This window comes from Coregonus clupeaformis, unplaced genomic scaffold (genome assembly GCF_020615455.1).
Source record: "Coregonus clupeaformis isolate EN_2021a unplaced genomic scaffold, ASM2061545v1 scaf0006, whole genome shotgun sequence".
Lineage (NCBI taxonomy): Eukaryota > Metazoa > Chordata > Actinopteri > Salmoniformes > Salmonidae > Coregonus > Coregonus clupeaformis.
Genome location: NW_025533461.1, coordinates 812645 through 825000, shown reverse-complemented (window position 1 = coordinate 825000; position 12356 = coordinate 812645). Strand labels below are relative to the sequence as shown.

The following is a 12356-nucleotide window of genomic DNA, read 5'->3' as shown; positions in this document are numbered from 1 at the left end:
TCTCCACTCCTCCCTCCCCCCTCTCCACTCCTCCCCCTCTCCTCTCCTCTCCTCTCCCTCTCCTCTCCCTCTCCTCTCCTCTCCTCTCCTCTCCTCTCCTCTCCTCTCCTCTCCTCTCCTCTCCTCTTCTCTTCTCTCCTCTCCTCTCCTCTCCTCTTCTCTTCTCTTCTCTTCTCTTCTCTTCTCTTCTCTTCTCTTCTCTTCTCTTCTCTTCTCTTCTCTTCTCTTCTCTTCTCTTCTCTTCTCTTCTCCTCTCCTCTCCTCTCCTCTCACCCTCTCCTCTCCTCTCCTCTCCTCTCCTCTCCCCCTCTCCCCTCCTCTCCTCTCCACTCCCTCCCTCCCTCCTCCCCTCCCCTCCCTCCCTCCCTCCCCTCCCTCCCTCCCCCTCCCTCCCTCCTCCACTCCCACTCCACCCTCCCCTCCCCTCCCTCCCTCCCCTCTCCTCTCCTCTCTTCTCCTCTCCTCTCCTCTCCCTCTCCTCTCCTCTCCTCTTCTCTTCTCTTCTCTTCTCTTCTCTTCTCTTCTCTTCTCTTCTCTTCTCTTCTCTTCTCTTCTCTTCTCTTCTCTTCTCTTCTCTTCTCTTCTCTTCTCTTCTCTTCTCTTCTCCTCTCCTCTCCTCTCCTCTCCTCTCCACTCCTCTCCTCTCCTCTCCCTTTGTGAGATCATATGTGAACACATCACATTACATCATGATAGATTACATATGCTAAGTACAATAGGCCATATATGACAATGCTACGTACAGGACCATAAGTAAGTCACCACCAAGCATGTGCACACACACAGACACACACACGTTTCATACAGCACAGTATGTATGTCACAACTAAGGCTCTGGCCGAACTGTCCCAGGACATTTTTTCACAGGGGGTGAATAAGAATTGTAAATAATAAGGAGTAAAGGCCAGATATACAAGGATACAAATGTTTGTTTGTTTTTTCAGCATGAATTTATATGGAATTTTCTAATTAGGGATTGTTTTGTTACACAGTTCTGCGGTGTAAATGTTGGTACGATACAGGCCAAGCCTAACATTCTGGATATAACGCCAAGCCTCTCTCCATTCCTAGATGCCTAGTCAGTGGTACCAGAATGCTTCCTACTTTGCTTCCTGTTCTGTGTGCCCCTTCCATTCTGGAGGTGATCTGTGACCCCTGGTGTGGTCTCCAGCTGGATCTCCTGTTATCTTGGTGTCTACAACATCTATGATGTCTGATATCAGACTGTGCATCCCAAATTGTACCCTATTCACTAAATAGTGCACTACCCTATGGGCTCTGGTCAAAAAGTAGTGCACTATATAGGAAATAGGCTGCCATTTGAGACTTAACTCTCAGACAGACTTGGAAAGAAATCCATTTGATTGGATCCCCATCCATCTTTCTATTTCAAACCCATTAAGTCACAAGACCATGTCATGTGACCACAGAGGAAGAGGAAGTCCCAATCCACAAAGCCTCCTAGAAGAGTTACCATGACAACACCTCACTTTGAACTCTCTATTCAAGATGTGTGTTTTAATTTCTAGGTGGTTTTCAATCATATTTCTACATTTCAATAGCTGATCCCTTTCTCGTCATTTTTGGGGAGGAAACAGCCACAGCTTTGGAATGTATTGACCATATTTTACAACAGTACGAGACTTTAATGATGTTAGATTGTAGTCGGGGTGACGATAATCAAATTAAAGGGTGTGACCTCAGTCCGGTACTCCTTAGCAGAAACAACAGTGATTGCGGCACCACAACAAACCTGCCAAGAGAGGGCCGCCCACCAAAACTCACGGACCAGGCAAGGAGGGCATTAATCAGAGAGGCAACAAAGAGACCAAAGCTAACCCTGAAGGAGCTGCAAAGCTCCACAGCGGAGATTGGACTATCTGTCCATAGGACCACTTTAAGCCGTACACTCCACAGAGCTGGGCTTTATGGAAGAGTGGCCAGAAAAAAAAGCCATTGCTTTAAGAAATCCATAAGCAAACACGTTTGGTGTTCACCAAAAGCCATGTGGGAGACTCACCAAACATATGGAAGAAGGTACTCTGGTCAGATGAGACTAAAACTGAGCTTTTTGGCCATCAAGGAAAATGCTATGTCTGGCGCAAACCCAACACCTCTCATCACCCCGAGAACACCATTCCCACAGTGAAGCATGGTGGTGGCAGCATCATGCTGTGGGGGTGTTTTTCATCGGCAGGGACTGGGAAACTGGTCAGAATTTAAGGAATGATGGATGGTGCTAAATACAGGGAAATTCTTGAGGGAAACCTGTTTCAGTCTTCCAGAGATTTGAGACTGGGACGGAGGTTCACCTTCCAGCAGGACAATGACCCTAAGCATACTGCTAAAGAAACACTCGAGTGGTTTAAGGGGAAACATTTAAATGTCTTGGAATGGCCTAGTCAAAGCCCAGACCTCAATCCAATTGAGAATCTGTGGTATGACATAAAGATTGCTGGACACCAGCAGAACCCATCCAACTTGAAGGAGATGGAGCAGTTTTGCCTCGAAGAATGAGCAGAAATCCCAGTGGCTAGATGTGCCAAGCTTATAGAGACATACCCCAAGAGACTTGCAGCTGTAATTGCTGCAAAAGGTGGATCTACAAAGTATTGACTTTTGGGGGGGGGTGAATAGTTATGCACGCTCAAGTTTTCTGTTTTTTTGTCTTATTTCTTGTTTGTTTCAGAAAAGAAAATATTTTGCATCTTCAAAGTGGTAGGCATGTTGTGTAAATCAAATGATACAAACCCCCCAAAAAGGTTTTAAGGCAACAAAATAGGAAAAATGTCAAAGGGGTGAATGCTTTCGCAAGCCACTGTATATAGTGCCTTTGTCAAAAGTAGTGCACTATATAGGGAATAGGGTGCCAATTGGGACATGGGCTGGGTAAGGTAATAGCAGCAAGCATCAATCAGATGGAGAGATATAAACTACCTCACAGAGACCAAGGCTTCCCCCAGCTCTACCACAGCCACTATACACTGTGGCGTTATCACTCACTCACATACACACAAACACACATGTACACACACACACAGATGAACGCACACACACACACCAGCTCACTATGACTCATAGAAATTGTCCTGGTCCTCCAACTCATGTTGTTACAAAACCCCTAGAAGAAGAATGGGTCCTCCAGCTAATGTTGTTACAAAACCCCTAGAAGAAGAACGGGTCCTCCAGCTAATGTTATTACAAAACCATTAGAAGAAGAACGGGTCCTCCAGCTAATGTTATTACAAAACCCCTAGAAGAAGAAGATAAGAACCTGAGAATGATTCACCTGTACAGGAAACGTTACTTATAACACTCAACGTTAACACTTTATTGTAGGTGTCCTTATGCATGCATTCATAAAGCCATCATAACAGCTATTTAACATATTATAACATTATAACTGTCACGACTTCCGCCGAGGCTGCCCCCTTCCTAGTTCAGGCAGGCTTCGGCGTTCGTCGTCACCGGAGTACTAGCTACTGCCGATCCCATTCTCATCACTCCACTTGTCTTGTCTTGTCAATCACACACACCTGGTGCTCATTCCCCTAATTAGTATGTGTATAAGTGTTCCCTCTGTTCCCCTTGTCTTTGTGAGTGATTGTTCTATGTGGGAGGAGAGGAGCTCGGTTGAGATACTCTCTCATTTATTTTGCCAGGGTTGATTTCCCCCTGTGTCGTTACATTTATTGTATTTTCTGAGACTGTGTTTGGTCAGGGAGGATTGTTTCCCCTGTACCTGTTTCGATTGCCGTTGTAGGCGCATTGTACGTCTGGAAGGAATAAATCTACATCCGGTTATTTTACTCCTGCGCCTGACTCCGTCCATCATTCACCACAATAACATAAACAGTCTGCATGACAACTTATGTAATATGTGATTACATGATACCCAAGACTCTACTTACCAGATGTTATAGCAGGGTGTTATGTCATTTGCCAACCTCTGTGTCACATTATTACATTGAATGGAATTATGGACGTACAACTCAGAGCAGTTTGTCTCCTTGACATATGTCCAGTGGTGGAAAAAGTTCTCAAAGTTATACTTGAGTAAAAGTAAAGACGCCTTAATAGAAAATGACTCAATTGAAAGTGAAAGTCACCCAGTAAAATAGTACTTGAGTAAAAGTCTAAAAGTATTTGGTTTAAAATATACTTAAGTATCAAAACGAAATGGAATTGCTAAATACATACTTAAGAATAAAAAGTCAAAGTATTAATTATTTCAAATTCCTTCCTCTGTGGTCATGTGAATTCCTTTTTTATTTATTGACGGATAGCCAGGAGCACACTCCAACACCCAGACATTAATTTACAATCGAAGCATTTGTGTTTAGTGAGTCCGCCAGATAAGAGAGAGTAGGGTTGACCAGAGATGTTCTCTTGACAAGTGCGTGAATTGGACAATTTTCCTGTCAAAATGTAACAAGTACTTTTGGGTGTCAGGGAAAATGTATGGAGTAAAAAATACATTATTTTCCTTAGGAATGTAGTGAAGTAAAACTAAAAGTTGTCAAAAATATAAATAGTAAAGTAAAGTACAGACACCCCCCCCAAAAAACGACTTAAGTAGTACTTTAAAGTATTTTTACTTAAGTACTTTACACCACCGGTCACAGATACCTTTAAAAAGTACTTTAACCCACTGCATCTGTCCTCCTTTTGCTTTTGCATTATACTCTCAACTCATCCTGTGGTATAAACACATTCATCACTGTTTTATAACACCTTGAGGTGTCTGTGCACACTCTATAAAAGTAGGTGACATGGGTTGTGATGCCATTCATCATTCCGTTGAATCCTCACAGCTTCCTGAGCAGGTGCAGGGAAAACCCCTGGCCACAGTTGACTAAGTACACAGTCCAGCCACAGAATACCACTGAAGGTGGAATGTTTCTGACAGTGCAACAAACATAAAAAAAATGGCCTCCTGTATTAGCCTCGCCTATGCTACCTGAGTATTGACTTGTTTCCCTCAGGTCTCTGTTTCCTGCTGCCTCGTTGTAATCATTATAAACAGCCAATTAACTAATTGAACCGAGTAACCCCGGCCTGCCGGTGGGCTGCAACGCACCACAACGCACCACAACGCACCACGCGGAGAGCAGACGGCTATTTTAGGAGGGATGGAGGGACTGGAGGTAGCCCTCTGTGGTGTTGAAAGGGACACACACACACAAACACACACACAAACACTCAAACACACACAGGTTGCTCCCCAGTCCGTGCTCTGCTCGGCTCCAGACATGGGTTCAAATACTATTCAAAACGATTTCAAATCCTTCAGGTGTGCTTGATTGAGCTTGCCTGGCGCAGTTGAACCAATAGATAAATCCCCAAACCCCACCCATCTGACACTCCAGGCAGGCTAAAACAAGAACTCAAACTATTTGAAAGACGTCTAACTCTATTTGAACCCAGGTGTCTGCATGGTTTCGTTGATAATATCAGGTGAGGTTGGTTAATAGCCGTTCTGAGCTGTTCTCTCACTCTAGCATTAGCATTATCTAGTTATTTATTCTCAGGGTCTCTTTCCACTCCAGCGCCGGCAGGACTTTCCATTGCTCAGAGTGCAAGAAACAGCTAGCTGGGATTTTCCATGGGTTTGGTACTAGCTACACTGTGAGGGGCTATGGCAATGTGTTGACAAGAGGGACATAATGTAGACTAAAAGAGTAACAACCACAAACAACAAAAACTGAATTGAAAAGATGTTCAAACAGAAACTATAGAGTTGAAGTCGGAAGTTTACATACACTTAGGTTGGAGTCATTAAAACTCGATTTTCAACCACTCCACACATTTCTTGTTAACAAACTATAGTTTTGGCAAGTCGGTTAGGACATCTACTTTGTGCATGACACAAGTAATTTTTCCAACAATTGTTTACAGACAGATTATTTCACTTATAATTCATTGTATCACAATTCCAGTGGGTCAGAAGTTTACATACACTAAGTTGTCTGTGCCTTTAAACAGCTTGGACAATTCCAGAAAATGATGTCATGGCTTTAGAAGCTTCTGATAGGCTAATTGACATCATTTGAGTCAATTGGAGGTGTACCTGTGGATGTATTTCAAGGCCTACCTTCAAACTCAGTGCCTCTTTGCTTGACATCATGGGAAAATCATAAGAAATCAGCCAAGACCTCAGAAATAAAATTGTAGACCTCCACAAGTATGGTTCATCCTTGGGAGCAATTTCCAAACGCCTGAAGGTACCACGTTCATCTGTACAAACAATAGTACGCAAGTATAAACACCATGGGACCACACAGCCATCATACCGCTCAGGAAGGAGACGCGTTCTGTCTCCTAGAGATGAAGGTACTTTGGTGCAAAAAGTGCAAATCAATCCCAGAACAACAGCAAAGGAACTTGTGAAGATGCTGGAGGAAACAGGTACAAAAGTATCTATATCCACAGTAAAACCAGTCCTATATCGACATAACCTGAAAGGCCGCTCAGCAAGGAAGAAACCACTTCTCCTCCGCGCGCCGAAACCAGTCATCCACCGCAGGAGCCTCGGTCTGGCTCTGGTTTCACAGTGCCAGAACCGGTTGGTAACCTAAAACACATTGGAATGGCGTTAGGTTAGTAGAGGAGTGACGGAGAGAGTTCTGGGCATATTCTGCCCATGGCAAGAACACCGACCACTCCCCCGGCCGGTCCTGGCAGTAGGACCGCAGGAACCTACCCACATCCTGATTTACTTGTTCCACCTGCCCATTTGACTCGGGGTGGAATCCAGAGGACAGGCTGACCGAGACACCCAGACGTTCCATGAATGCCTTCCAAACCTTGGATGTGAACTGCGGACCTCGGTCGGAAACGATATCCTCTGGCACCCCGTAGTGCCGGAAGACGTGAGTAAACAGGGCCTCCGCAGTCTGCAGGGCTGTGGGGAGACCGGGCAGAGGAAGGAGGCGGCAGGACTTGGAGAAGCGGTCCACAACGACCAGGATGGTGGTGTTACCTTGGGAGAGGGGAAGATCAGTCAGAAAATCAATACTAAGATGAGACCATGGTCGTTGTGGAAATGGTTATAACTTACCCGTTGGGAGGTGCCTAGGTGCCTTACCCTGGGCGCACACCGAGCAGGAGGAGACATACACCCTCATGTCCTTAGCCAAGGTAGGCCACCAGTACTTTCCGCTCAAGCAGCGCACTGTATGACCGATACCTGGGTGACCAGAGGAGGGTGACGTGTGTGCCCAGAAGATCAGACGATCACGGATAAGAGCAGGCACGTACTGCAGCCCAGCTGGACACTGAGGTGGAGATGGATCTGTGCTTAATACCTGCTCTATATCCGCGTCCATCGCCCATACTACAATGCAGGAGGCCGGCAGTATGGGTGTGTTGTCTCTGGGACTCTCCTCTGTGTCATACAGCCGGGACAGTGTGTCTGCCTTCACGTTCTTCGTACCCAGAATGTATGGTAGTGTAAAATCAAACCGGGTGAAGAATAGGGTCCACCTGGCCTGGCGAGGATTCAGCCTCCTCGCTGCCCAGATGTACTCCAGGTTACGGTGGTCCGTCCAGACGAGGAAAGGGTGTTTCGCCACTCCAAGCCAATGCCTCCACACAGTCAAGGCTCGGACAACAGCCAACAGCTCCCGATCACCAACGTCGTTGTTCTGCTGCGCCGGGCTGAGCGTCTTAGAGAAGAAGGCACAGGGGCGCAGCTTGGGTGGCATACCCGAGCGTTGAGACAGGACAGCTCCTATCCCAACCTCGGACCCATCCACCTCCACTACGAACGGTAGTGATGAATCGAGGTGGGCCAGTACTGGGGCTGAGGTGAACAGACCCCGCAGTTTGATGAAGGCCAGGTCAGCCTCAGAGCCAGGATGGCCCACCCTTCAACAGGGAGGTAATGGGAGCTGCGACCTTGCCAAAGCCCCGGATAAACCTCCGATAGTAGTTGGCAAAGCCAAGGAAGCGCTGCACCTCCTTAACCGTGGTTGGAGTCGGCCAATTACGCACGGCTGAAATGCGATCTCCCTCCATCTCCACACCTGAGGTGGAAATGCGGTATCCAAGGAAGGAGACGGACTGCTGGAAAAACATACACTTCTCTGCCTTAGCATAAAGGTCATTTTCCAACAGTCGGGCCAGCACCTTGCGAACCAGGGACACATGCTCGGCGTGCGTAGCGGAATACACCAGGATATCATCGATGTAGACCACTACACCACGACCAAGCATGTCCCGAAACATCTCGTTCACAAAGGACTGGAAAACTGAGGGAGCATTCATCAAACCATAGGGCATCACCAGGTATTCATAATGCCCCGTGGTTGTGCTGAATGCTGTCTTCCACTCATCTCCCTCTCATATACGCACCAGGTTGTACGCACTCCTGAGATCTAATTAGGTGAAGAAGCGCGCACCATGCATTGACTCAATCACCGAAGGAATGAGGGGGAGAGGATAACTCAATCTTATCGTCTCCCTGTTCAGTGGTCGATAATCAATGCACGGGCGCAGACTTCCGTCCTTCTTCTTCACAAAGAAGAAACTCGAGGAGGCGGGTGAAGTGGAGGGATGTATATACCCTGGTGCAGGGACTCGGTGACATATGTCTCCATAGCCACAGTTTCAGCCTGTGACAGGGGGTATATATGACTCCTGGGAGGTACAGCGTCTACCCGGAGGTTTATCCCGATGAGGTGGTAATTTAGTCACCTGCGTTTTAGAGAACGCTTGCGCCAGATCGAGGTATTCAGGGGGAATGCGCACGGTGGAGGTACTGTCTGGACTTTCCACTGTGGTTGCACCAACGGAAACATCTAGACACCTACCCTGACACTCTCGCGACCACCCCGTGAGAGCCCTCTGCGGCCATGAGAAGGTGAGGTTGTAGAGTGCTATCCAAGGGATACCTAATACCACAGGGAAAGCAGGAGATTCAATAATCGAAAAAATAACCTGCTCAAAATGAGTCTCCTGGGTGATCATGGTGACTGGTATTGTGACTTCCGTAACAAACCCGGACCCTATTGGTCGACTATCGAGTGCTCTGATGGGGTGGAATGGATAGGGGACCCAATGTTATGCCTTGACGGCGTGCAAATGCCCTGTCAATAAAGTTCCCAGCTGCGCCTGAATCGACTAGCGCCTTACACTGGGGAACTACCATGAGATCGGGAAAGTGGATAGGTAGGGTATTCGATGCCTGGGGTGATGCGTGAGTGCCCTGCCTGCCGCCTCCCGGCCCAAAAGAACGTTGACTACGACGTGTAGTGTATTGTCCCTTCGTGCCACTAGAGTGGCACTGTCAATGTCCTCCTCCGCTCTCTCGGCCGGCAGCTCCACCCAGCTCCATCGGCTCGGGATCCGAGTCATCCGGGGTGGAAACGGGCAGACCCCTACCAGGATGTCCTCTGGCTGCCAGCAGGTTGTCCAAACAAATGGCCATGTCCACCAGTTTGTTGAAGGACAACATGGTGTCTCGGCAGGCTAGCTCCCGTCGAACGTCCTCCCGCAGATGGCCCCGGAAATGGTCGATCAGGGCCCACTCGTTCCACCCGGACCCGCTGCCAGCGTCCGAAACTCCAACGCGAAGTCCTTTGCGGTCCTCGTCCCATGCCTCAGATAGACCATTTGCTCACCCGCCTCTCTACCCTCAAGCGGGTGATCAAAGACCGCCCGAAAGAGGCGCGCAAACTCCCTGTAGTCCTCCAACGTGGCTCCTCCTTCATTCCACACCACGTTTGCCCACTCCAGGGCTTTCCCACAGAGGCAGGAAACGAGGACGGACACCTTCTCCCGCTCCGATGGTGCCGGCCTGATGCTGGCGAAGTAAAGCTCCAATTGGAGGAGGAATCCCTGGCACAGCGCCGTCGTCCCATCAAACGCCCATGGTCGGGATATCTGGATCCCTCCAGGTGCTGGGGTGTAGGTGGCTGGATCCGGTTGGCCAGCTGGTCTCGACAGATCGCTTCCCCCAAGCTGGCCAGCATCGTGGAATGCTCCTGGACCCGTGCCACGACTCCAGGCATGCGCTCTTCTCCCGCTGACTCCATATTCGGGTGGGTGATTCTGTGATAAGGTGGTGTTGAAGGAGTCAAGCGCAGGAGGGTAAATCACAAAATAACAGGTTTACGCAGAACTGCGTCAAACACACTCCAGGGCACAAAACAGGCACACAGGAAAATACTCCCGTCTAAAAAAATACACGAGCTCCACCGAGCTTCACTAACCTTCACAATAAACAATCACCCACAAGGACAAGGGGGCAGAGGGAACACTTATATATGGACTAATTAGGGGATTAGAACCAGGTGTGTGTGATAACGAGACAAGACAATTGTGATGATGATTGGGGCGGCAGTGGTTAGTACTCCGGTGACGACAAACGCCGAAGCTTGCCCGAACAAGGACAGTGACAGTGTGAGAATTAAGGCCAACTGACAGGCTTACCATTGAATTTGTCATCTTGTTTCTCAATTCCAGACAACAGTATGGAGGCAAAATGGTTATTGTATTTGCATATTTTAGTGTATGCTGTTCACAGTAATGAGAAGTAATTTTTCAAAGACTTCTCACAAAAACAAGCATATCGCAGAAATGTCAATGGACCACTAAGCGTACACACGCTTTTTATTTTCAAAGCCTTGTACATTTAATTCAGCTTGTCATGCTAATTTAATAATAATATGCCATTTAGCAGACACTTTTATCCAAAGCGACTTACAGTCATGTGTGCATACATTTTTACGTATGGGTGGACCTGGGAATTGAACCCACTAGCCTGGCGTTACAAGCGCCATGCTCTACCAATTGAGCTACAGAGGACCACCCATTTGTGACCCGCGGAAACAACTTGGAAGATGACTACCACAACATTTTAATCCTCAAGTTTTAGCGAGAAAGCTGCACTGCTTTGTCAAGAGCTCGGTGCTTATTATCGGAAGTATTAGGTTACGAAATCCGACTTTCTGGATATAATGTTAATGATATGTTAGAGAAAGACCCCACTGAACTATTCAGGATATGAAGAATCATATTTGTCTTGGTCAAATGTATTTCTGGGCAGAGTGGGTGGACACCCTAAATGGAATAGAAATCTTTATGATCATATTCCATTACTGACATGGTGTTTCCGGGCCCCCGTGTAGCTCAGTTGGTGGAGCATGGCGCTTGCAATGCCAGGGTTGTGGGTTCGATTCCCACGGGGGGCCAGTATGAATAAACAAAATAATAATGTATGCACTCACTAACTGTAAGTCGCTCTGGATAAGAGCGTCTGCTAAATGACTAAAATTTAAATGTTTCCATGGGAATGTTTGGATTGAAATTAATATGAAAATCACAGTAATGGAACCGACTCCTATTCCATCCCTTGGTGCAATGCAGACAAATAAACTGGATGGTATGGATTGTTGTGGAATTAAACTTGCGTGTGAAATATCTCAGAGATCTCTCCTCCTGACTCATTCATTACCGCACTGTGTGTACAAATACTCAAACAATATCATTTCCTTTTATCTGTGGCATCTGTGCAGACATCTGTGCATGTATGCATCCCGAATGGCACCCTATTGGCTATGGACTGGTCAAACGTAGTGCACTACGAAGGGAATAGAGTACCATTTAGGAAGCATCATTAGTCCTGCTCTCTGTAACTTTCTTCTTCTCTTATGATGAGATCCAGCCTCCAGCCTCCTACTCCCCACTGTAAATAAACCATGTTTAGCATATGCTGCTAATACTGCCCACACACTACCAGGGCCTACACGGCTGGCAGGCAGCTAACAAATGCAAATAAATGGGGTCTCTATCTGTGAGATGCACACCATCCCTACGGCAGGGTTTCCCAAACCATTCTTTGCATCTCTACGGGCTTGTTGATGTCCTCCTCCCACTGAGCCATTTCTATGGGCTTGTTGATGTCCTCCTCCCACTGAGCCATTTCTACGGGCTTGTTGATGTCCTCCTCCCACTGAGCCATTTCTATGGGCTTGTTGATGTCCTCCTCCCACTGGAACATCCAACTCCTCCACTGTGTGATGTCAGAGTAGACCATCGTTGTCCCCGGGGAACATTCTGATGACTTCCTCCAAATCAGCGCTCATCTGACGCACCAGGGCTGTCCCCAGGGCTGTCCCCAGGGCTGTCCCCTTTGTGTGTCCCAAGTCGTTTCCACCGAGGTGGATGACTTTGATGTATTCACGGTCGTGGCGAGAGAGAATACTTCAGAACCATTCCATTGAGAACAGCTCATCCATATTTTGCGCTCCTGTAGTCATCCAGCCAGCTAAATTGTGTAATCTCTCCTGTAGTCATCTAGCCAGCTACATTGTGTAATCTCTCCTGTAGTCATCCAGCCAGCTACATTGTGT

At 47.4% G+C, this 12356-nt stretch overlaps 1 pseudogene; it reads right to left on the bottom strand.

The window, feature by feature from the left end:
• Window positions 1–12040, bottom strand: part of LOC121556596 — a 26470-nt pseudogene extending 14430 nt beyond the window's left edge.
• Between the last annotated feature and the right edge of the window lie 316 nt (window positions 12041–12356).